This window comes from Aedes albopictus, chromosome 1 (assembly GCF_035046485.1).
Source record: "Aedes albopictus strain Foshan chromosome 1, AalbF5, whole genome shotgun sequence".
In the NCBI taxonomy this organism is placed as follows: Eukaryota; Metazoa; Arthropoda; class Insecta; order Diptera; family Culicidae; genus Aedes; species Aedes albopictus.
This window is the reverse complement of record NC_085136.1, coordinates 160754923-160779812: the sequence shown is the minus strand read 5'-3', so window position 1 is coordinate 160779812 and position 24890 is coordinate 160754923. Positions and strand designations below refer to the sequence as shown.

The 24890-nt window shown below is 43.3% G+C and overlaps 2 protein-coding genes across 11 annotated transcripts in view; both read left to right on the top strand.

Moving 5' to 3' along the window:
• Window positions 1-24890, top strand: part of LOC109427696 (integrin alpha-PS1) — a 534426-nt gene that overhangs the window by 276310 nt on the left and 233226 nt on the right. The window lies entirely within an intron of this gene.
• Window positions 1-24890, top strand: part of LOC109427689 (uncharacterized) — a 196484-nt gene that overhangs the window by 150947 nt on the left and 20647 nt on the right. Inside the window, exons 2-3 of one of the 2 annotated variants that reach the window (XM_029872202.2) lie at window positions 5278-5335; window positions 5414-5536. The exons of the other annotated variant lie outside the window; for it this stretch is intronic. The gene's annotated coding sequence lies outside the window, so the exon portion shown is untranslated. The remainder of the gene's footprint in view (window positions 1-5277; window positions 5336-5413; window positions 5537-24890) is intronic. 2 annotated transcript variants of the gene reach the window in all.

Here is a 24890-nt window from a genome sequence, read left to right as displayed (position 1 = left end):
GTTTAAATCGATTTGGGATGACGAAAAATGATATTTAGATCAAAATAAAAAATTGTGGGTATTAGAGGGTTAAAATTTAAGTGTGCAATATTCCATGTTTAGTTTTAATAGTCCCCAATCCTGTTTTTTTATCTGTGTACTTGTTTGTTAATTACTTTATGTGAATTTTCGGATTTTGTCCGTTCTGAGTTTCTTTTTGTAGTTCCACAACCGTCACTATATGGAATCCTTTTTTGTCTTTTTAAGCTGTTTCTGTGTAGTCCATAATAATACTCTGTTCTGTTAATGATACTCTGTTCGAAAAACGTCATGTGAAGTAGTCTTAAGAACCACCTCTGTAGTTTTCCCAGGCGAGCCCCTCTGGCTTGTCCTGTTTTTAACGACCCGGGATGAACGGCAGAAAATCCCTGAATAAAAAAAAAGAAAAAAATCTGGCTTGCCATCATCTCTCGGGAAATCCGGTCTGTTGGATTCATTTCCGACGAAACGTGTCTTCACTTGCAGTCCTTGGTGACGCGTTGGATCTCTACGATCCGGTTTGAGATGAAAACTTTCCAGACATTCGACTGCGACTTGATCCAGTGAACGCATGCCTCCATTTAGGCGCATGTAAAATGTTCACATATTGCCTCAACTTTAACATCTTATTCAACATGTTATACGATCACTGTTTGATTGGGAAGCTTGCTTGGTGCAGCATCTCCATCAATGGCCAACAAATTTCGAGCTGGCGAGATCATATATGACGGTCTTCAACTGGTAAATGCGGACTGGTTCTGATGGATTCTTCCGGAAGAGAATCTGCTGATACTTCCGGTCGTCGAGGTGCACCCAGATCTGTCGAAACATCGTCTCAGCGTCAGCAGTGACAGCGTACCGAGTAAGATGGATGTTGATGACAGTAGAGTACAGAGCTGGCTGCACTGTTGATCCGACATACAGCACTGCTCTGAGCAATAAGCTGGTAAAGCTTCGACAGGATTCATCAAATGCTACGCATGTCTTCGTAGTAGAACTTCCAGGACGGTGAATAGCAGGAAAAACTGCGGGCTTCGCGACGCGCGCGGAAGCACCTCTTCCATGTAGCCCAGACTATCGTACCCCTTCAGGAACTCGTGGTAGGCAATACGAAGACCTTCATCGACAGTGACCTTCTCCTCCATAGACTGGAGGTAATGGAATGTGAGCTGGTAGGAGTCGCTGAGCATTGGCAACACGTCCTCTCGCAGCGGTAGACGGACAATGTATGTGCCTTCCGTCTGTATTACGTCCAATGATCTTCGCAACGTTGTTCCCGACGTCAAAGATGTCGATTTTCCAAAAGCTTTCGAGTTGCTTGTTGAGCGTTTCATCAGTATAGATTTGACTGTTCTGGACTGCCGGCGGATCGAGAGCTGGATGTGATATTTTCCCGCATACAATGTATATAAGGACGGTTTTCTGTAGTAGCAGACACCCAGCGGCGAGAGAGATTTGCTGATGTTCTAGCAACGAGAATAACAGTTCAGCGCCGATAATGATGTTAATCTTCTGGCTGATGTTGAACTGGAGATCCACCACGTTGATGTGGTGGCATTGGCAATCCAGAGTGAAGCGATGATCAGCGTGAAGTGAGCGAAAGCGTTACGCCGAAGTGGACATTTACGGTGGATTGGCCTATCCCACTGACACGCGCGTTATTTTTGAAACGCTTCAAACGGAGCTTCTGGCAGAGTGAAATAGCTGCAGTGGAACAGGAGATGGGTTTGCTTACAGTGAGGGTACTTTTTCACGTTGTCAGAAGCGACGTGAGCTGTGAGGCGTGGTTTTGACGGATTTGACTCTGATTGGGTATCGCGATCTTTTCTGAATGAAGTCGATAAGTTGCTTGTAAGTGAGTCTCTGGGCCATCGTCCAAATAAGATTCCCACTCCCGCAGTGAGCCATGGTCCAGGGTACTGCTTAACCCCAGTAGGATGTTGGGGTCAATATGACCCAGACAGGTTCGCTGAACGTGCCATCGTGGTGCACCTAGCTTAACATCCTAGGAGGGTTAATCGCTCAATGAGAAACGAGTTCCTGTGTTGCTCCACTGTTTCGAGCTTATTCAGCAACTGAACATGGCGATCGAAGCTGTCGGACAGCTTCGATAGTCCTGAAGCGGACTTCTTCTTTATGGGACTGATCGCCAACAATGCCGACATGCGTCGATTGATAAGCAAGTTAGGATTCTCGAAACAATCCTTCAAAAGAAGTCACACAACTCGATAATCATCGGTGGAAATATAAAATGTAACTACAATACGAGCTGCTCCGCCGTCAACGATAAGCGCAAACAGTTCATCTTTTGCACTGCTATCAACTGTTGATCAAAATGAATCAACGAGACGAAACGATCGCGAAATGGTACCTGTGTAGTTGTCGCATACGATTTGACAGCACGGTTCGTCAATCTTGCATCCAAAATTAGGTATTTTAATCTCCGGCAGCCGAACATTGGTTATTGTTTGGACCGGCAGGGCGCAAACCGAAGACAGTGCATGAAGATGTGTGGGTGTTGCCGGCCGCTTAGCAGGGAGTTTGCTCTGCAACGACCCTTTCAAATCGAGGTACAACAGATGGAAATCTCGTCTCTCTCTCCGGAGAAATGTTCCTCACTGTCCTCCAAAATTTCAGTTTCGTCCTGGGTTGAAAGAAAATCACGCCACAACTCATCCAAAAGCGCAATTTGAGTGGCGAATTGGTTCTGATGAGCGGGCTTGAACGTTCGGTTAAACTAATTCACCATCACCGGCATCGCCTAAGCTGGTTACGTAATACTAAATTAGCAGTAGCGGTACGCCTGTTCAGTTCACTGAAAACGTGATTATAACAGGCCATAAGTGTTTCAAGATACACAAATTCTTTGACAATTTTGAACATATTCCCATCAATCACAGCTTCAGTACTATTAACACTATACTTGCTTCTGTCTCTACCTACAAACACGTACACTGTGGTGCATAATTGATCGGACAAACGCCGATTTCCATACAAAATGGCCAAGTTTGAGATGCTGTAACTATGGTTTGCTCTGGTGGATTGAGCTCAATTTTTGACACGTCTGGTCTGGGCGTGACAAGGCGGTGAAAATATTGCAGAAGTGATCGGACAGCGGTACCCCTTTGATTTACATGCGTGCCGCTGTCCGATCACTTTTGCAATATTTTCAACGCCTTGCCAAGCCCAGACCTGTGAACAAAAACATTTTATACTTTGTATACACAAAATTCAGCATATTCGTAGTTCCGTGTCAAAAATTGAGCTCAATCCACCAAAGCAAACCATAGTTACAGCATCTCAAACTTGGCCATTTTGTATGAAAATCGGCGTTTGTCCGATCAATTATGCACCACAGTGTACTTCGTCTTGGTCGATCTCGTCTTCTTCAGAGGAGCACAAACTCCCTTCACTTCCCCACGATACCGATTAGAACAATACCGCCGGCAATGCCAAGAAACATTATACATATAATACGTGTGATTGATAGTGTCTGGATTCCTCTGCACGCCAGATCTCCAAATCGCTTCTTCGAGTGCAAGGTAAAACCGTAAATTTGAAAGAGCGTCACCCTGCTTAATCCATCCAATGTCACGAATGATGTAGTCAATTCGAATCAATAGTCAAAAACGAAATTTGTCTACGATCGGATCATGCACAGGTTGAACATTTGATCGGTCGTTGATCTGCCCTCACGAAAACCAGCCTTGCATTCGCCAATGAAGGACCGCTCAAAAGGTCTCAGTCTGTTAAAAGGGTAACCCTTTGTAATTAGTTCATTAATCAAGTCAGTGTTCTCTCTAGTAGATTGGGCAATGCCAATGGGCATATGAAGCTATCCAATCAGCTACAGTACTAAAATGTTTTATTTTTGACGCTCCCAGAACTGTTTGTGCAGTTAGTTACAATGTTGGAGCACACGTTTGTGTTCCCGTATCGATGGTTCGGATAGCTCCTAGCGTTTGGTCTGTTTGTCTATGCACTGATTCTTTAAAAAATCAATCCAATAACGTCACTTCTGGCATGAGTGTAACAAACCGCTGTCGCCAAACCGCTACATAGTCAAATTGGCTGAAACCTACCCTCACTGCTGGCACTGTGCCCCCAAGGTTTATTGCCCCTCCAGTGTCGAGCACCATCTGTCGTTGCCGTCGACTACTGAACAGCAGTTTCCGCTCCGACAAAATGTGGCAGATCGTGTTTCCACATCATCAACGAAAATGCAGCCACTGAAAGGATGCACTGCACTACTGTTGATACCTACAAAGAGAGAGCTTCATAAATATTGCATGAAATAAAGCGCATTGCACGGTGAGTTGATTTTGCCGTTCCCGTCGTCGTGGTACTCTATGCTTCCCACATACCTCCACGGGGACGACTGAGCGCGAGCAACAAGTGCATAACTCTTGGCTTTGCAACTTAATGCCATATGTGCATCGCGACCGCCCGCCTACCCGGAGTTCGAGTTCGCCGGCATGTGGAACTGCGACCACAATGCATTTCAATTAGGTTAATGCTAGCTCCGAGATCAAACAGCCCCGTCTCGATTGATTACATTTTCGTTGGAACCATTGCAACGAGGAATTGTACCGTTGTTCTATTTGTTGAAATTTGATGTCGTTCTGAATGTAAGATGATCTCTGAAACAAGAAGCGAATCAAAATGAATGGAATGGTCGTTTGGATTTGGAAGAACCTTAATTTAATATCATTGTATATTCAGTCGAAACAAATTGGTTTCAATTCTACCTAATGGTACGACATTTCATTGAATTTGACGTACACCTGGTAGCATGACTTTTACCAGAATTCATCTCCAAACTTGATTGTTAATAGAGCAAACGTAATAAATGAACCCAAATAGAATCCCTAAAACATCACACACCTGGATCATCGATTCGAAATTTAATTCTGTGAAAAATGAACGGAAGAAATCCAGAAGTCATTTCTCGTAAACACAAGAAAGGGTGTTGTAATTAGTGAGCGATTCCTACTCACGACTGATGATACTTCCTTCAACTGCCTCAAGGTCGGCGTAGGCGCTTGTCTATCGCGGTCAATGAATACACCTGAGCTCTTTTCTCAGAACTCAAATCGTGCACAATTTATAATAGAGTAGGTTCCATCACTTGTTAAAAATATAAAGCCATTGAAAATACTAGGAATTGAAAACCTGTTTTGAAAGCATGCTCAAATGTCATGAAAAATAGGAAATATTTGTTAAATTTCAACATTTTTTTTCATTTCTCTTCCTTGACAGATCAAGCTGGATTACGACCAAAGTCAAAATGACCAGCAACAGACAACAGAAATTTCCGGTAATATTGAAAGCGTGGTCAAACACACTTCACGATTTATTAATAATTTCCTTTTCCTCCTCTCCCATCCATCCACAGAGTGGGACACCGGCTGGCAGCACGGACCGGAAAAGGTGATCGTAGAAGTACGAGAGACAGCGACTGAGTCTATAACTTTTCTAGAGACAAGCACTGTAAATAATTCCACTGAAACACTAGAGGGTAAGCAGATCAAAGTAACCAACTGAAAACTTCCATTGATTTGTCGATGTTCAATGTTCGTTCATGCTTATGTAGGTTGATGATGCTGGATGGTCCAAGGTGGACCTGATTGGCTCTCGCTTATTGGTCCCCCACCTAAACCAAACTTGTGTGGCCGGACAACTTTTCCAATCAAATTTCGATTCTCTCCAATATCATCGGTACCTATCTGTGTCTGATGAGGGGGGAAGGATGATGTTCCGGCGACAGATATTCGATAAAAGTGTCAAAGACAAACAAGCACCGTGACATGCAACCAAACAGGATAAGTTAGCAGTTTACCTTCTGTCCATGTTCGGCGGATGGGTTGAAAGCAAATAAAACTTATTGCCGAGTACTTTTACATATGTGGTGACAATACTGCGAATACAGTTTGGGAAGTTACCACGTATGAAAAATTTAGCACATGGAGGCGCATGGTTGTTAAATGGCACATACGCTCTTCGCCACCGTGGAATTGGTTTGCTGCTCAACGCTCACGCCCACGCTGCGCTCATGAAGTGGGAACCTATTAATGAGAGGATAATTGTAGCCCAGAACCAAAACACGGGTTCTAAACCTTACCATTCTATGGAACGCGCCAACCGATGCCGCTGAATTGCAAGACAAAGAGAACTGGTAAACAGATAACTGACACGATCTCGAAAGTTTTTGTTGCAGACAAAACGGTTGCTGAATTTGTTGGGTACTTTTCAACTCGTGAACAATCAATTATTACTAATCCAAAGTCGAAACTGTTTGATGATAGATCTTCAGCAGAGATGCAGTGTTTACCAACTCGAAGTAACCGTTCGAAAATCGCAATGCGAGGCTTAAAAATCTCTAAACTCATGGTGTACGATGTTTATCCTATTATTTTCAAGTAGGAACAAACATTTGTCGCATTGGGTGGATTGCCGCGGATACAGGTTGCGACATTCTCATTATTGTTGCGCGATGGTTGAATTTCGATTCACTGATGTCCATAAAGGCGAAATAGAATGCTAATGGTTACTTGGGCACCCCCACCATATGTTGTACCTTACCGTGTTGAGGCAGGGCTCTAGCGTGGCGGACCCTTTTTCCTGTGCTCTTCGGGGGTTTTAAATATGCGGCAACTAACTAACTAACTAGCTAATCAACTAACTAACTAACTAACTAACTAACTAACTAACTAACTAACTAACTAACTAACTAACTAACTAACTAACTAACTAACTAACTAACTAACTAACTAACTAACTAACTAACTAACTAACTAACTAACTAACTAACTAACTAACTAACTAACTAACTAACTAACTAACTAACTAACTAACTAACTAACTAACTAACTAACTAACTAACTAACTAACTAACTAACTAACTAACTAACTAACTAACTAACTAACTAACTAACTAACTAACTAACTAACTAACTAACTAACTAACTAACTAACTAACTAACTAACTAACTAACTAACTAACTAACTAACTAACTAACTAACTAACTAACTAACTAACTAACTAACTAACTAACTAACTAACTAACTAACTAACTAACTAACTAACTAACTAACTAACTAACTAACTAACTAACTAACTAACTAACTAACTAACTAACTAACTAACTAACTAACTAACTAACTAACTAACTAACTAACTAACTAACTAACTAACTAACTAACTAACTAACTAACTAACTAACTAACTAACTAACTAACTAACTAACTAACTAACTAACTAACTAACTAACTAACTAACTAACTAACTAACTAACTAACTAACTAACTAACTAACTAACTAACTAACTAACTAACTAACTAACTAACTAACTAACTAACTAACTAACTAACTAACTAACTAACTAACTAACTAACTAACTAACTAACTAACTAACTAACTAACTAACTAACTAACTAACTAACTAACTAACTAACTAACTAACTAACTAACTAACTAACTAACTAACTAACTAACTAACTAACTAACTAACTAACTAACTAACTAACTAACTAACTAACTAACTAACTAACTAACTAACTAACTAACTAACTAACTAACTAACTAACTAACTAACTAACTAACTAACTAACTAACTAACTAACTAACTAACTAACTAACTAACTAACTAACTAACTAACTAACTAACTAACTAACTAACTAACTAACTAACTAACTAACTAACTAACTAACTAACTAACTAACTAACTAACTAACTAACTAACTAACTAACTAACTAACTAACTAACTAACTAACTAACTAACTAACTAACTAACTAACTAACTAACTAACTAACTAACTAACTAACTAACTAACTAACTAACTAACTAACTAACTAACTAACTAACTAACTAACTAACTAACTAACTAACTAACTAACTAACTAACTAACTAACTAACTAACTAACTAACTAACTAACTAACTAACTAACTAACTAACTAACTAACTAACTAACTAACTAACTAACTAACTAACTAACTAACTAACTAACTAACTAACTAACTAACTAACTAACTAACTAACTAACTAACTAACTAACTAACTAACTAACTAACTAACTAACTAACTAACTAACTAACTAACTAACTAACTAACTAACTAACTAACTAACTAACTAACTAACTAACTAACTAACTAACTAACTAACTAACTAACTAACTAACTAACTAACTAACTAACTAACTAACTAACTAACTAACTAACTAACTAACTAACTAACTAACTAACTAACTAACTAACTAACTAACTAACTAACTAACTAACTAACTAACTAACTAACTAACTAACTAACTAACTAACTAACTAACTAACTAACTAACTAACTAACTAACTAACTAACTAACTAACTAACTAACTAACTAACTAACTAACTAACTAACTAACTAACTAACTAACTAACTAACTAACTAACTAACTAACTAACTCACTCTCCTCCCCGGCTAGTTTGTCAGGTGAGGTAGTGAATGGAGCGTTGCTGATGAGGGCCATCAACCAAAACCGAGATGGGCTCTCTGCGCTGGAAGTGGCTGTGCTGCAGCTTGCTTTGCATCATTGACTTTGCGTCATCGAAGCCCAGCATCAACAAGGACCTCAGCATGGCCAGATGCTAGTGCGGAGGTGACTTCGAAAGTCAATGATGGCAGCCAAGCAAGACCATGACAAACTCATGGTTCTGCAGCAACGGCTGAACCCGCGAAGACAGAATACAGATGTCTATCCAGACGGAGGCATTCGCTTTCGCGGGTAGCCCGCGGATGCTATTGCTTACGACAATGAGACAGCCGTTAGGTGAAGCCAGGCGGCGCCCGCAAGGCCGAGCGGCTGTCACCCTAAAGATCGGCAGTAAAGCAGGCATGTCGGTCCCCAGCCTCGCGTACTGGAAAGACGGGAAGAGTGGGCCTGAGATGACCGACACGTACCTACCTTTCCTTGTTGGCTACAAAGTAACTTTACTCCAATGCCGAGCGTATAGTAGAGCACCATCTTCGTCGGTGTTGGGCGATGTTCCTCCAGTTTCCCCGAAAGTGTAGGGATCTGCAGCCAGCGAGTTCGCGGCCGCCCACGAAGTCGCCTACCTCTACCGGGTTCTCTGCTGAATATTGTTTTCGCTATTCTTTCTTCCGACATTCGCACTACGTGTCCAGCCCACTGAAGTCTGCCGTATTTTATACGTTTCACAATATTCGCATCTTCGTACACTTGGTACAACTCGTGATGCATGCGTCTGCGCCACACTTTATTTTCTTGTTTCCCACCGAGAATTGTCCGCAGCACTTTGCGCTCAAAAATTCCAAAAGCTTTTCGATCTACCTCCTTTAACGTCCTCGCTTCGTGACCGTAGAGGGCAACCGGAAGAATCAGCGTCTTATACAATCCGTAAAAGGCCCTATTCGCAGCTGCAATACACCTTTTCACTTCACAGGAAACGTCATTGTCATATGTCACAAGTGTTCCAAGATAAACAAATTCTTCAACAACTTCAAACACTTCCCCATCAATCACTACCTCAACACTAACACCAGTAGGCCTGCTTCTGTCTCTACCCGCTATCATGTACTTCGTCTTGGTAGAGTTAATCGTCAAGCCTATCCTCGCTGTCTCTCTCTTCAGAGGAGCATAAGCTTCCTCCACTGCCCTACGATCGATGTCGATGAGATCAATATCGTCCGCAAAACCGAGGAGCATGTGCGACCGTGTGATGATAGAGCCATTCCTATGCACGCCTGACCTCCTAATCGCTCCTTCGAGTGCAATGCTGAACAATAAATTTGAAAGAGCATCCCCCTGCTTCAATCCATCCAAGGTCACAAACGACATAGACACTTCGTCCGCGATCCGAATACTTGATTTTGATCCATCCAGCGTTGCGCGTATCAGCCCAATTAGTTTCGCCGGAAAACCATGTTCTGACATTATCTGCCAAAGCTCATTTCTTTTCACTGAATCGTACGCTGCTTCAAAATCAATGAACAGATGGTGATTCTGCAAGTTATATTCCCGAAATTTATCTAGGATCATCCGCAGGGTAAACATTTGATCCGTCGTTGATCGGCCCTCACGAAAACCAGCCTGGTATTCGCCGACGAAGGACTCCTCAAGAGGTCGCAGTCTGTTGAACAGGACACGCGACAGTATCTTATATGCCGAATTTAAAAGGGTAATCCCTCTGTAATTGGCACACTCCAGTCTGTGCCCTTTCTTGTAGATTGGGCATATGAGGATATCCAACCAACTGGTGGGCAATTCTTCATCCTCACAAATCTTTATAATAATCTGGTGGATTGATTGATGTAGCTGCTCGCTTCCGTCACGGAAGATGTTGAATAAGACGTTAAAGTGGAGGCGATATGCGTACATTTTACATGCGCCTAAATGGAGGCATGCACGCATATGGCCTCCACTTTATCATCTCATGCACCATCTTATCCGATTACTGGTTGTCTGGGGATGCGAAGCGATGCCAAGCTCGTGGAGCCGACGTACACAGTATTAGACTTATTCGTACGGGCTAAATGATCCTCGAGCTCAAGTGCGATAAAGAGGGCATGGGCATCGCCCACAAAAGTCTGGTGAAAGAGATCCTTGGCGAGGGAGTCGAGGTGAGGGTTCTTACAGCAAAGGCAACTCTGAAGGTGAAGAACCTTCTTCTTTGTGGCTCTACGTTCCCACTGGAACTTGGCCTGCCTTATCTTCAGCACTTCCACAGTCATCAATTGAAGGGCTTTATTCGCTCGCCATTGCATGCATTTATACATTGTGAGGCAAGGACACTATGCCCAGGGAAGTCGAGAAAAGTTCCCGACCAGAACGGGAATCAAATCCGCCATTTACGGATTGACAAGCCAAAGCCTTATTCACAAGTCTAACTGGAAACCCCCAAAGAACCTAGATAAGATCATTGACGCGGAAGAGCTCGTCACGGCACTGCTGCAACAGTGCAGGTGGTCAACGCAGCCGTTCGGTTACGAAAAAGCCCGGCAGGGACACAAGTAGCCTTGGTACAGCTACCTGTGGCGGACGTAAATAAGTCCGTCAAACTAGGGAAGCTCTAGGTGGGTTGGTCAATATGCCAATTGGTCAGTTAACTAACATTGCACGAGCCACCGGAGGTTTGCCTCAGGTGTCTGGACACAATTCATGGGACTGTAAAGGCCCTGACAGGAGCAATATGTGCAGGCAATGCGGCGGCGAAGGCCATAAGGCACAAGGCTACACGAGTCCACCCGCGTGTTTGATTTGTTCCAGGATATCTGCGAACAACAATTACCCAACGCAGCGGGAGGTCCACGGTGCCCGGCATTCAGAAGAGCCGCTACTGACCAACCACAGAACAGGTAACGCGCCAGAACCTGAACCTCTGTGACGCAGCTTAGCAGCTGCTCAGGCAATTTCCGAGCAGGGGACGCAAATCAAATGGGACCCGCCAGTAGCGGCCATTGGGTCGTGGATGGGTCTGAAAAATGGCGGCCATATGGACGACGGATAAATGACCCGTCCAGGAGTTGGTGTCTACTATATACGAGGGCTTCGTGATCGCCAAAGTAAACGGGGTCTTCCGTAGCTGTTTCACGCCTCCATGATGGTCGATGCTGGACTGTATCACGACCGTGCTGAAAGGGCGAAGGCTGGTGGTAATAGCGGGGACATCAATGTCTGGGCGATGGAATGGGGAAGCCGTTTCATGAACCAGTGTCGATACCAAAAGCACATTTACTCGGAACGAAGCGGAGTCCTGGCCTGACAAGTAGTTCGAACTGGAGAGTAGACGATGGCTACAACCACAGTGATCACCTGCGGTTCGCCACAGTATCAACTACAACAATAGCAGGCAGCGGGTAGAAGAAGAAGCGGCTAGACGAAGGACAAACTTAATGGTGGACTCAAGCGATTGCGAACCAGGCGTCGCGTCTGCCTATGGGCTAGGCGGCGGATACAGCGGGCACGAACTGAGGAAGAGCGAAACGAACGGCGGATAGTGTTCGCCGCTGCAAAACCCGTGCTGAAGATCGAGGTAAGGGCAAGCAAAAAGGCAGTTTTGACTGGGGACTGGGGGTGGCGATGACGAGAGGGTCATCGATGAGGAACTAGCGGGGATAACAAAGTCTCTTAGTGTAGGTTAGACCTAAAATCCGGACAGAGTTCCGAACTTCTTGGCATATCATTTGTTTTTCATTACTCCCTTGTATTTCCTTGAGTTCAAGATGACCACAATTTTGTGTGATTTGCATTTATTTTGACATACATACATTTATTTGCTCGAAATCACATTTAAAATAAGGCATCGACAGTAGTACGCCTATATAATTGTTTGTCGCATTGTCATAAATTTTAGATTCAGGGTAAATTGAGCTATTACAGCTTAATTAAGTGAAAAATACAACTATTTATCTTTATTTGGACTCGAAAGCTTTGCCGAAACGCAAGAACAAAACAGTTTCATGCGACAATGGCAAAAGACATTTCCGTGTGAAGCCATAAATTTTAACTTAAAAAGAAAATTGCTTTTTGTAGCGTCTTGCATGGAATCGAAAAATATGTACCTCCCCGTTCATATTCCACTCTCCATCGACCTTTCACCGTCGCGTCGTGGAGCACTTCCCAACTGACGGTTGAGAACCAAAATTCCATCATTACATGTGCAGATAGATATGAATATATGCTGGACTGGAACACATGCGAAATCATCCGTTCTCGAAACACAAGACGGAGCAAATGGCTTGCGATAAATAACAAACAATTGAACCAGTGTTGCAGAAGTCGCCCCAATGCGATGCGGTGGGACCTTTCACGTGGTGGTGGGTAAGGAAGCTTTTACGCCATCATCGCGTCCTGGTGCCGGTGGTGAGGCTGCAAGGCATTGCAGACAAATGCCCCGGACAGACAAAGGAAAGTGCTCCCATTGGCGCTGTTCTGGCATTTGCTGGGAAATATTTCGATTTCGTACATGTGACAACAATCTCCGGAATGGATCGATTACATGTTCCTTCGGGGGTAGTCTTTAAGGTTTTCTAACCGATGATGCGGTGTACTTACTAGCTAGCAACATCCACCTGAACCGGGGATCATGTAAGCAGCGTGTTCAAACAGCGAGCAGAGATACGGTATACAGTGTTTGCTTCTATCTAATTCTGACCCTTGTAAAACCATTTACGAGCGGTCTTTATCACCGTGCCACTAAGTGCCAGAAAATTGTCTCACATAAAATGTCGTTTGCAGATTGCTTACAACCCGGTTTATGTGAACTGAACTCGTTTCGACAAATGAATTTAAATGACAAATGCGCTTCCGCTTGAATTTTTAAATTGAAAAAACGGAACTTGAAGAAAATGTTTTTCAATTGCCATGAGGTGGTATCAGAGTCGCCGACTAGTGACGTACCCAGATATAGATACCCAAGTAACCACAGTGCTAAAGCCTTATAACATGCAGATATACGGTGTATTTAGTGCAATCATTACTTTACATGCAAACTTAAGGTTGATTTAAAGTGGAAGTGGGCAATTATAGAATCAAATTAGGATTATACTGGTATAATCTTGAAGCAGTCGCATAATTGCCCATTTCCACTTTAAATCAACTTTAAGTTTGCATGTAAAGTAATGATTGCTCTAAGTATACCGTATATCTGCATGCAATAAGGCTTCAGCACCGTGGTTACTTGGGTATACACACTCAATTTAAGCCGTGTAGGTTTAAAATAGCGGTGCACCCGAAAAATGTTTTCATCACAAAGCTTTTTATACTGGAAATTAGTTCCAGATTTTTTAACTCTGGAGTGGTGATTACTCTCTTCTATTTTTTTAGGCGACAATGGTCTGGCCACGTCAGGTTGCAGGTCAATGTAGGGAAAGGAAATGAAGTGGTGCTTGCAATCGTTTGTATCCTCAGCTGTCCGAATATACCTGTGTGTCTGCACAAGTTGATGCGGATGCCGGAGTGTTGGTGGGATATGGTTGGCAAAGGGTTCACACATTGGTGCGTGCATGTCAGGCGTAAGCTGAAAGATTAGTGTGTTCATTACTTTGAGATAATGCGGCACAGCACGCTTGATTGCATAACTCGTAGTCGTTATATGATAAATTGTAACTGTGCTGTGAAATTTGGAAGGAAGGGAAACGGATTTTTTCAATCCGTTTCTGTTCTAGCGATGGCTATGAATATGTGAATATACATGAGTGGTATTCTTGAAAATGGTGATTGCTCTGATGTTCGCACATTTCAAATAGTCGCTTTTTTATGAATGGAGCAGACTTCTCCTTTCTTCCACTCCTCCGGTAGCTGTTCGATTTTCCAGATCCTGGCTATCAGCCGGGGCAGCAGGTGGCCAACTTTTCTGGGTCAATTTTTTGTGAACTAAGCTGCAATAACTTTCTTACCAGATGCTTTCGGATTCCTTGAACAGGTGACCCCTCATTTATGGTGTTATGCGGCTTTATGCTTACCGTGCCAAGGAATGAATGGTCAGGGGGGGTCTAATATAAACCTAACCTCAAACGGAGCCTGTGGAGAATTAGGGCGTCCTCCACAGTTGCCCTTCTTAAGTCTTAAATTTGAGGCTAAATAAGAACGGGATTATTCAAATGTTGTAAATTAGCTTACATTACTGCCTATATGGGTTCACTTAATGCGTTTTCGCCATTGGCGTTTTTCAATTGACACCGATTTGGTTTGTCGTTGATGTTTACTTTTTGTGCTGTGATTGTGAAAAGTGTAATCCTGTCTAATTTGGGTAGTGGCTACAGTTAGGAAACCTCAGATCAATTTTCAGCGTAAAAAGCGTATGTAGCCCAAGTGGATCTACTTCAAAAAGTTCATTTTCGTAGGATAACTTCTGTATAGGTTACCTTGCGAATCCAGTTTTGCTTCTTTCATTATAAATGAAGTGTCGTGCCTCGTGCCATGCTATATCTACGAATAACGTTAACAGTATGTTTCAACCTTTTCTCATGAATGCCTTCAAGCAAACTCTTGTATTCAGTATCTTTTCGCTGATATTTGGCAGTATTGCTACGATGAACATTAATTTAAGATGCTTCAGTTTTATGGATTATTTAGGTAGTACAGTTCATGGATAACTTAACATAGAATTGCACCTAACCCAACTCTGCATGAGCAGAATTTGTCGTGAGTTGACTGATGTGCCAGAGTCTCCATTTGACCTTCTTTGCACCTTTGAGTGTTCCTTCGCATACTTTGTGTATTCAGGCGTCCCTGCTCAAAAATGGGGGAACCTGTACTAATTGGTTGCGACTACATTTTATGGATAACTCGCTTCCATTGCTACTTCAAGTCCAAGAGAGTTTCATTCCTGAATGGAACTCTGATCTGTTAGTTCAAAATATCTTCGGATAAACCATTCTGTTGAATAGTTACGAATCTCTAGCTTCCGCCCGAGAATTATAGCTATATAATCGACTTAGTGGGCCCTTAAAAGCTCTGCTTACTTCAAATCTCCAGGAGCAAATGGGGGTTTGTCCTATTTTTCTCCAAAGGAATTTGAGTATGCCAAACAAGTTTTGAACTCTTGTAGTTTTCTATTGGGTGTTTTCATTGCGCGAAATTACTCGATAGTTTTATCCCTAAAGGGTGCGCGCGTTGTTAGAAAAAAGGAATGAGTTCCTGATTACCTCTTTCTTTCTGAAATGCTTGAAACGCATTGTCGATTATCCCATATGTGATGTTTGTCTGGCTGACATGCCTATTCATGTGAACTCACATGCCTTCCAATGTGGGATGTTCACAGTGACTCCTTTACACATAGTTATATACCTTTTGGCACGGTCAAGGCTGGGTATGCTGCGCAATTCAGATCCCATTGTGATCCACTAGCCTCAGCCCAGCAACTCCTATCCCTACATACTCGCGGTACCGGCCGGAAACTATGAGCAACCTTAGGGAAGATCGGGTAAACAACCCCGGTGAGAACTTTTATCATAAGCTGACAGGAAAGGGGGGTTTGCTTAGGTAAACCTGAGCGTCTGTTCTCCAGGAGGAGTGGCTCACAACACCGTCTGATCCTCATGTTAGGGGCGGCTGATCTGCGTTTGAGTGCCAGGGAAGGACTCTAAGCTCAACTGTGCACTATGGTCCTCCGGAAAGTAGGGGGTTGGTGTCAGGCCCTACGAGCCAGCCGTAAAAAAAAACATTATAACGGAAATCAGCAACAGAATAATACGAACCGAGACCAACGGCAACGACCCCAGCAAACAAAAAGGACTTGCGATTGGAAGACCGGTACGTGGAACTGCCGATCTCTCAACTTCATTGGGAGCACCCGCATACTCGCCGATCTACTGAAGGACCGCGGATTCGGCATCGTAGCGCTGCAGGAGGTGTGTTGGACAGGATTCATGGTGCGAAAGTTTAATGGTAATCATACATCTACCAGAGCTGCGGCAACACACACGAGCTGGGAACAGTTTTCATCGTGATGGGTGATATGCAGAGGCGCGTGATCGGTTGGTGGTCGATCGACGAAAGAATGTGCAGGTTGAGGATCAAGAGCCGATTCTTCGACATTAGCATAATAAACGTGCACAGCCCTCACTCCGGATGCATTGATGATGACAAGGACGCATTTTACGCGCAGCTCGAACGCGAGTCATATCGCTGCCCAAGCCACGACGTCAAGATCATCATAGGAGATTTAAACGCTCTCCAACACAGCCTCCCTTATCGTTACACCTGAAGATCACCACAGCAGACGGAATCTCAAATCGACCACGTTCTGATTGACGGACGGCACTTCTGCGACCTTATCGACGTCAGGACCTATCGTGGCGCCAACATCGACTCCGACCACTATCTGGTGATGGTCAAACTGCGCCCAAAACTCTCCGTTATCAACAATGTACGGTACCGGCGACCGCCACGGTACAAACTAGAGCGACTGAAACAACCGTATGTCGCCTCAGCATACGCGCAGAATCTCGAGGCCGCGTTGCCAGACGAGGGTGAGCTCGATGAGGCCCCTCTAGAGGACTGCTGGAGTACAGTGAAAGCAGTCATCAACGATGCAGCCGAGAGCATCATCGGGTACGTGGAACGGAATCGACGGAACGAATGGTTCGACGAAGAGTGCAGAATGGTTTTGGAGGAGAAGAACGCAGCGAGGGCGGTAATGCTGCAGCAAGGGACTCGACTGAACGTGCAACGTAACAAACAGAAGCGGAAACAGCAGACTCGCCCCTTTCGAGACAAAAAGCGCCGCCTGGAGGAAGCGAAGTGTGAAGAAGTGGAACTGTTGTGTCGTTCCCAAGAAACACGGAAGTTCTATCAGAAGCTCAACGCATCTTGCAACGGCTTCGCGCCGCGAGCCGAAATATGCAGGGATAAAGACGGAGGCCTCTTGACGGACGGACGTGAGGTGATCGAAAGGTGGAAGCAGCACTTCGATCAGCACCTGAACGGCGTGGAGAACGTAGGCACGGGAGCCCACGGCAACGGAGGAAACGACGAAGCCAGTGCAGCGGAGGACGGAAATGAACCAACTCCCACGCTGAGGGAAGTTAAGGATGCCATTCACCAGCTCAAAACCAACAACGCAGCTGGCAAGGATGGTATCGCAGCTGAACTCATCAAGATGGGCCCAGAAAAGTTGGCCACCTGTCTGCATCGGCTGATAGTCAGGATCTGGGAAACTGAACAGCTACCGGAGGAGTGGAAGGAAGAGGTAATCTACCCCATTCACAAGAAAGGCGACCATTTGGAATGTGAGAACTTCAGGGCGATCACTATTTTGAATGCTGCCTACAAAGTGCTATCCCAGATCATCTTCCATCGTCTGTCACCTAAAACAAATGAGTTCGTGGGAAGTTATCAAGCCGGTTTCATCGACGGCCGGTCGACAACGGATCAGATCTTTACCGTACGGCAAATCCTGCAGAAATGCCGTGAATATCAGGTCCCAACGCATCACCTGTTCATCGACTTCAAAGCGGCATACGACAGACAGAGCTATGAAGAATCATGGACGAAAACGGCTTTCCTGGGAAGCTGACTAGACTGATTAAAGCAACGATGGACGACGGTGTGCAAAATTGCGAGGATACGTACTGGGTTAGCCACCGGTTAACCATTCGCTCCATCACTATCGAAAGCTAGTAAGGGAGATTAGCCGAAAGCCCGATGGTCCTTTGGCGTGGATGCCTGATATTGGGGTGGGCACAACAAAGCTCTCGCTCTGCTCCAGGGGATAGGTGTCCGCTCTAGTAGAGCGAGTTGACCTGGACCTTACAACATCGGATATCCCATGTCGTCGAGACCAGCTGATATACAGCTGCTGCGTCCTAATGCATATTGCATCTCACCCAAAAAGAACGCCCGGTATATGTCCAGGTGTGTATTATGGACTGGCACAATGAAATTGACCATGTCGGAAGCGATGGCTCCAAATCGCTGAAGAAAAACCGGATCGTAGTGGTCGAATACTGGTAAGCTAGCGAAACAGTCGCTAAGGCCGTTTACAATGATCGTAGCCTCGTTTCTTAGCCAACGATTCGTAGGATCCATTGTGCCAACTCCATCGAGGTTAACTTAAGTGCCACCGAGCAGCTCGCCGTTTTCCACTAAGGGCGTTGACTTTTGACTATAGACGCTTGCTTGACATCCGTGGACCACCAACGGATTTATGGTCAGGTGTGCTGCTTGCTTTCGGCTTGGATTCGGCTGCGGCTCGTATGAGCATTGCAGTGAAATCCGATTAACAGGTGATGCATTGGGGCCCGATATTCACGGCATTTCTGAAGTATTTGCCGTATGGCGAAGATCTGATCCTTCCAACGAAGTCAGTTTTCGTTCGTCGGCTGGTGAGCGATTAACTTTTCAATCGTCGGTCTAAATTCCTCCTCCAGGCCTACGCGAGTGGTCAGAAAAGCAGCCATCGCTCAAGTAGTTTTTGATAACCAATTTTTCTTGTAGAGGTATTGAGAACCGTTATAATCCTAATACATTTTATTTTGGTTTTAAGCTGATTTTAACAACCTCTTCTAGTTTATTTGACTAAAAAACGTTACTTGAGCAGTGCTTCTGGAGTGTGGGCTGCGCACGTTCAATATGCTGAAGTTGAAGATTCGACCCTTGAACCTCAACTTGCACATTCTTACGTCGATCGGTCACCAACCGATCACATGCCTCTGCATATCACCCGTCGCTATAAAAGCTGTTCCATGCTCGCACGTGTTTCCGCAGCTCTGCAAGATGGTATGATTACCTCGAAACGTTCGCACCATCGATCCTGTCCAACACATGTCCTGCAGCGCTACGATGCCGAACTCGCGGTCCTTTTGTAGATCTGCGAATATGCGGGTGTTCCCAATGAAGTTGAGAGATTGGTAGTACCACGAGTTTCGAATCGCAAGTCTTTTTCGCTGTTCGTATTATTCTGATGCTAATTTTCCGTTGCAATGTTTTTGCCTTTCTCGTACACTAAGTGTACTGGAAAGGCTATATGTTCACTCCAAAAATGACTTTTTGATAGAAGGTCCGGAGGGACGAGTCACATATACCAATCAACTCAGCTCGACGAATTGAGGTGATGTCTGTGTGTGTGTATGTGTGTATGTGTGTATGTGTGTGTGTGTGCGTGCGTGTGTATGTGTGTATGTGTGTGTACAAAAAACTCACATCACTTTTTGGTAGTAAACCTCAACCGATTTTAATGACCGATGGTTCATTCGACGCGGCATATAGTCCCATTGTTTCCTATTGAAAATGGTTCGGATCGGTCCAGCCGTTCCGGAGTTATGGCCATTTAGGTGTTCCGGACCGGTACCCTTGGGAGGGGTCAGCCATAAAAATGCAACAAACCCATGCATGCGACACATCAAACAGTGGCATTTCCGATAACCTGATGAACGGTTAGCAGGAAAACAGTATCAGACCATATCTGAACCGGTAATGTTCCGGAACCGGTTCCGTGGGGTCCCGACGGAAGTGGCCAAATATAAAAGAGAACCAAACCCATGCATGCGACACATCAAACAGCGGCATTTCTGATAACCTGATGAACGGTTAGCCGAAAAACAGTATCAGACCATATCTGAACCGGTAATGTTCCGGAACCGGTTCCGTGGGGTCCCGACGGAAGTGGCCAAATATGAAAGGAGAACCAAACCCATGCATGCGACACATCAAACAGCGGCATTTCCGATAACCTGATGAGCGGTTAGCCGGAAAACAGTGTCAGACCATATCTGAACCGGTAGTGATCCGGAACCGGTTCCGGGGGGTCCCGACGGAAATGGCCAAATATAAAAGAGAACCAAACCCATGCATGCGACACATCAAACAGCGGCATTTCCGATAACCTGATAAACGATTAGCAGGAAAACAGTATCAGACCATATCTGAACCGGTAGTGTTCCGGAACCAGTTCCGGGGGGTCCCGACGGAAGTGGCCAAATATTAAGAAGAACCAAACCCATGCATGCGACACATCAAACAGCGGCATTTCCGATAACCTAATGAACGGTTAGCAGGAAAACAGTATCAGACCATATCTGAACCGGTAATGTTCCGGAACCGGTTCCGTGGGGTCCCGACGGAAGTGGCCAAACATAAAGGAGAACCAAACCCATGCATGCGACACATCAAACAGTAGCATTTCCGATAACCTGATGAATGGTTAGCAGGAAAACAGTGTCAGACCATATATGAACAGGTAGTGTTCCGGAACCGGTTCCGGGGGTCCCGACGGAAGTGGCCAAATATAAAAGAGAACCAAACCCATGCATGCGACACATCAAATCACGGCTTTTCCAATACCCTGATGGCCAGTTATTAAGGAAGTAGGCTCAGACCGCATTGAAGACTAACAGTTGTATTGCGGAACCAGTTCCGGGTGTCTCGTCGGAAATCGCCTTATATAAAAGTGAAACAAACCCATGCATACGACACATCAGAGCGCGGCTTTTTTAATGAAAGGTTAGCAAGAAACTAGTCTCCGACCATATCTGAACCGGTAGTGTTCTGGAACCGGTTCCGAATGTCCCACCGGAAGTGTCCAAATATAATAGTGAACCAAACCCAGGCATGCGACACATCAAACAGCGGCTTTTTCGGTAACCTGTTGAACGGTTAGCAAAAAAATAGTCGCAGACCAAATTTGGGACAACAGGTCCTGTCCGGGAACTGAATTTGGGTGTCTCGTCATAAGTGGTAAAATATAAAAGTAAGCCGAACCTATGCATGCGACACACCAAATTCCGGCTTTTTCAATAACCTAATTGACAGTTTGTCAGCAAAAAGTTTCAGACACACATTTGGGTGAACCGGTAGTGTTGAAGAACAGGTAACGAGTGCCCCGCCGGAAATGGTAAAATATAGAAGTAAACTAAAATCATAGAGTAAGGTGGGGCAAAAGTTCGACCTTAGTTGATAATTCAACCTATTTTAAAAAATCGAAGTAGATAAAAATAAATAAATACCGTTTGGTGATTCTACCATCCATGAGCTAAAATTTTGCTGAACAAAGTTACGTCAAATGTCTTTTCAATTTTGAGTTACAACACTTTTTGTATGTGTGTGTTTTATTCGAACTCTTGCCCCACCACTGGAGCAAAAGTTCGAATCTAGTGTTTGTGAAATTTCGTTAACCGTAGCACACTATTTTGACACTTTGGTAATAGGAATACCTGAAACCACTTAATATTTGGTGTTAGAACTGGAATACACTTTAAAATTCGATTTGGATTTTACCCAAATCAGGGTTAAATTTACTACACCAAAAATTTGTAGTTTTCCGCCAAATTCAGATAAAACAACATTTTTTTTCAACTTTAATCGAATTTTCTCACTAATTTCATCACTCTTAGAGATAATATGTACATTTTGCAGAATTTTAGGTTTCTACCTAAAGTTGCCACATGACTCGAACTTTTGCCCCACAATTCGAACTTTTGCCCCACTATGTGTAAAATACGATTTCCAAATCTTTTTTGCAAAATGTTATACATGCTAGAGCATCTTCAAAATATAGGGCACCGCACTGTTTTGATTTTGTATGGGATTTTGAAGTTTCGTGGCCTTGTTGTTTACAAGATTTCTGTTAGAGTGAAAAAGAAGGAGAGAATTTCATGCAGTTCCCTATACCTAGTTACGCCCCAAAATAAAATATCGAATTCGATTTCATTAAAATTTCATTCCATGCGTTGGAAGGGCCATCGCATGTTACAATTTTTTGATCAAAAACCAACATTTTGTCATAACTTCTCGAAATATTGATCAATTTTCATAACTTTTGGAGTGAAAGACTCTTTTTCAAAAAGAGTTCGAACAACCTTGATACCCGAAAGAAATAATTTGAATTGAGCTCAAAAACTTCAAAAGAAACTCTTGCCCCACTCGAACTTTTGCCCCACTTTACTCTACATGAGGCCATCCATTAAGTATGTCACGATCCTAGGGGGAGAGGGGGTTGTAAAAGTGTGACAAACTATTTTAACCCTCGAGCAGTCGCGTCTTCAGCCACCCTCAGCGACACCACGCACACGTTTTGTACTACAAGTGAGCTTTTTTTTCATGGTGCGTGTACTCAGTACACGATGCGACTGCTCCCGGGCTAAGTATAGGAAAAACCCGTACGAAGAGGGGAGGAAAATTCCCAATTTCAGCGTGACGCACTTAATGGATGCTCCCCATGGAACACATCAATTCGCGGCTTTTTAGGCAGCCTGATAACCAGCTGACAAGAAAATAGCCATATCCATACAATATTTGAGACAACCAGTAGTGCCATGAAATCGGTTCCAGGTGTCCGCCGGAAATGGTTAAACGTAAAATTGAACCAAACCCAAGCATGCGGCACTTAAAATAGTGGAATTATGAAAGTGAACAAAACCAATGTTAGCAATAAATCAAATGGTGGCTTTTTTGATAGCCTGGTAAACGTTGGGTAAGATTTAAAGTGAAGAAATAGTCAAAGTCTTCATATATGTACAAGAGAATAAAATCGTAACCAAAGTAATCTCATTAAACCACTCCATTTCAAATTCCTGTGGTGTTAATATAAAGCATCAACACTGAATAAAGTTTTTCCAATCTTCTTTTGCGTCTAAAATTACTGTGCACAATTTGGTTCATAAGGAGGTCAAATTTTACATGAATCGTATTAAGCGTATAAGTGTTCTCAGGATCGGCTTATGTCGACGTAAAGATCATGAGTATATATTCGACGAGAAAGGCGCTATCACCACTAGGTGGATTAATTCGGGTTTTTTTTACGGAGAACCGAATACTACTTTCCGGAAATCCATAGTGCATAGTTGAGCTTAGAGTCCTTCCCTGGCACTCGGACGTCGATCAGTCGCTACTAACATGAGGATCAGACGCTGTTGTGTAACACTTCTCCTGGAGAACTAACTCTCAGGTTTGCAGAAGCAAACCACTACTTCGCTGTCAGCCTACGATCTAAGCTTCCACCGGGGATGGTTACCTGATCTTCCCTAAGGTTGCTCGCAGCCCTGCCAGTGTCGAAGATAAGAGATAGGAGTTCTGCTGGACAAAGGAATCTAATTTACGCAAAATACCCAGCCTTTACCGTGCCTAGGGGAAAACTTTAAATGCTTCAGCCAACATTTAGAAAAATCACAAAACTTCCCTGTACGTGCTATGGTGTAGGTAATTATTTAATTGCTGTCATTAATGAGCATCCTACCTTATACAATATGATCTACAACTGCACAAAGCTCATCTGCCAACAGAGTACATAATGGTTGCACCCGTTTCCGTAAACCACTAAATTGCCATATAAAACCAGCATCCCATAAAATGTTCCTAGTTTGTAGTGCTGCCATTCCAAGTGCAATTAATATCGAGGATGGGATAAAGCAAGTTCTACAAACAACCTCTTGCGGGTAGCCATTCGCCCCCTTGGGGATCGAATATCGAGCGTAAAAGGAAGTTAGTAATATCAAATTATACACTCCATTGACCTAGATTGAGTATACTAGGAAGCTAGAAAAGATAAAAAAAATCAACTGTATCTGTTATCGTAGGGAAAAATCTGCAAGTTTGTAGGATGGCTTAGCACAACCTTTTTTTTTTTTTTGCTCGACGCACGGTGTGTTGAAACAGGATTATTATCGCACTTTCATGAACCTAAAATATTTTTTCGTTATAAGTTAGCCTTAGCAGTATATATTAAGATTCTGGAGGTTAAAAAATCTTTCATCGGGGAAAATTAAAATAAATTCGATTTTTGTAGTTACCTCTTTTTTCATATAATTATGGTATTACGCAAATCTGATGAACCTAAACTCCGCAAGAAAAAGTCCCTTTTCTAACAATAAATTTGAAACCATTTAGAGAGAAACAAATGCAAAAGTCTTTACAACGAGTTTAAATTTGTTCGGCGTCCGTTTCATGTGTACAGTCTGCCGAAAGTCATAAACCATAAAAGTCTACATTCCTTCCATATGTCTGGTACATAGATATTTGTAATGGAGGAAAACAAATACTTCTCATTAGTGCGATTTGAGTAAACACCATATACCTGTGACTAGTGCCATTTGCAGCACATACCCTTCATGTGCTAATTTGCCTAAAATTGCGGGTATTAGTTGCATATACTTTGCATGCCACACCATGTAACGATACACCTAAACGACGATCAGACGGCCACGATAGATGATTCGATTGCATGGTGACTTAATCACGCGTATTTTTTTACATTCATGTTAACTGTAAATTTAGTTGTTTTGAGCTTGTTTAGCAGAAATACTGATAGCTCTTCGAATATAATGTATATTGTGCTCTGATTTTGCAGGGCTCGATATTTTACTAAAAAGTGAAAATTTATCCTATGAATACTTTTGTTCGCATGTTGGACACATAGGGCCGATTTCTTCACCCTG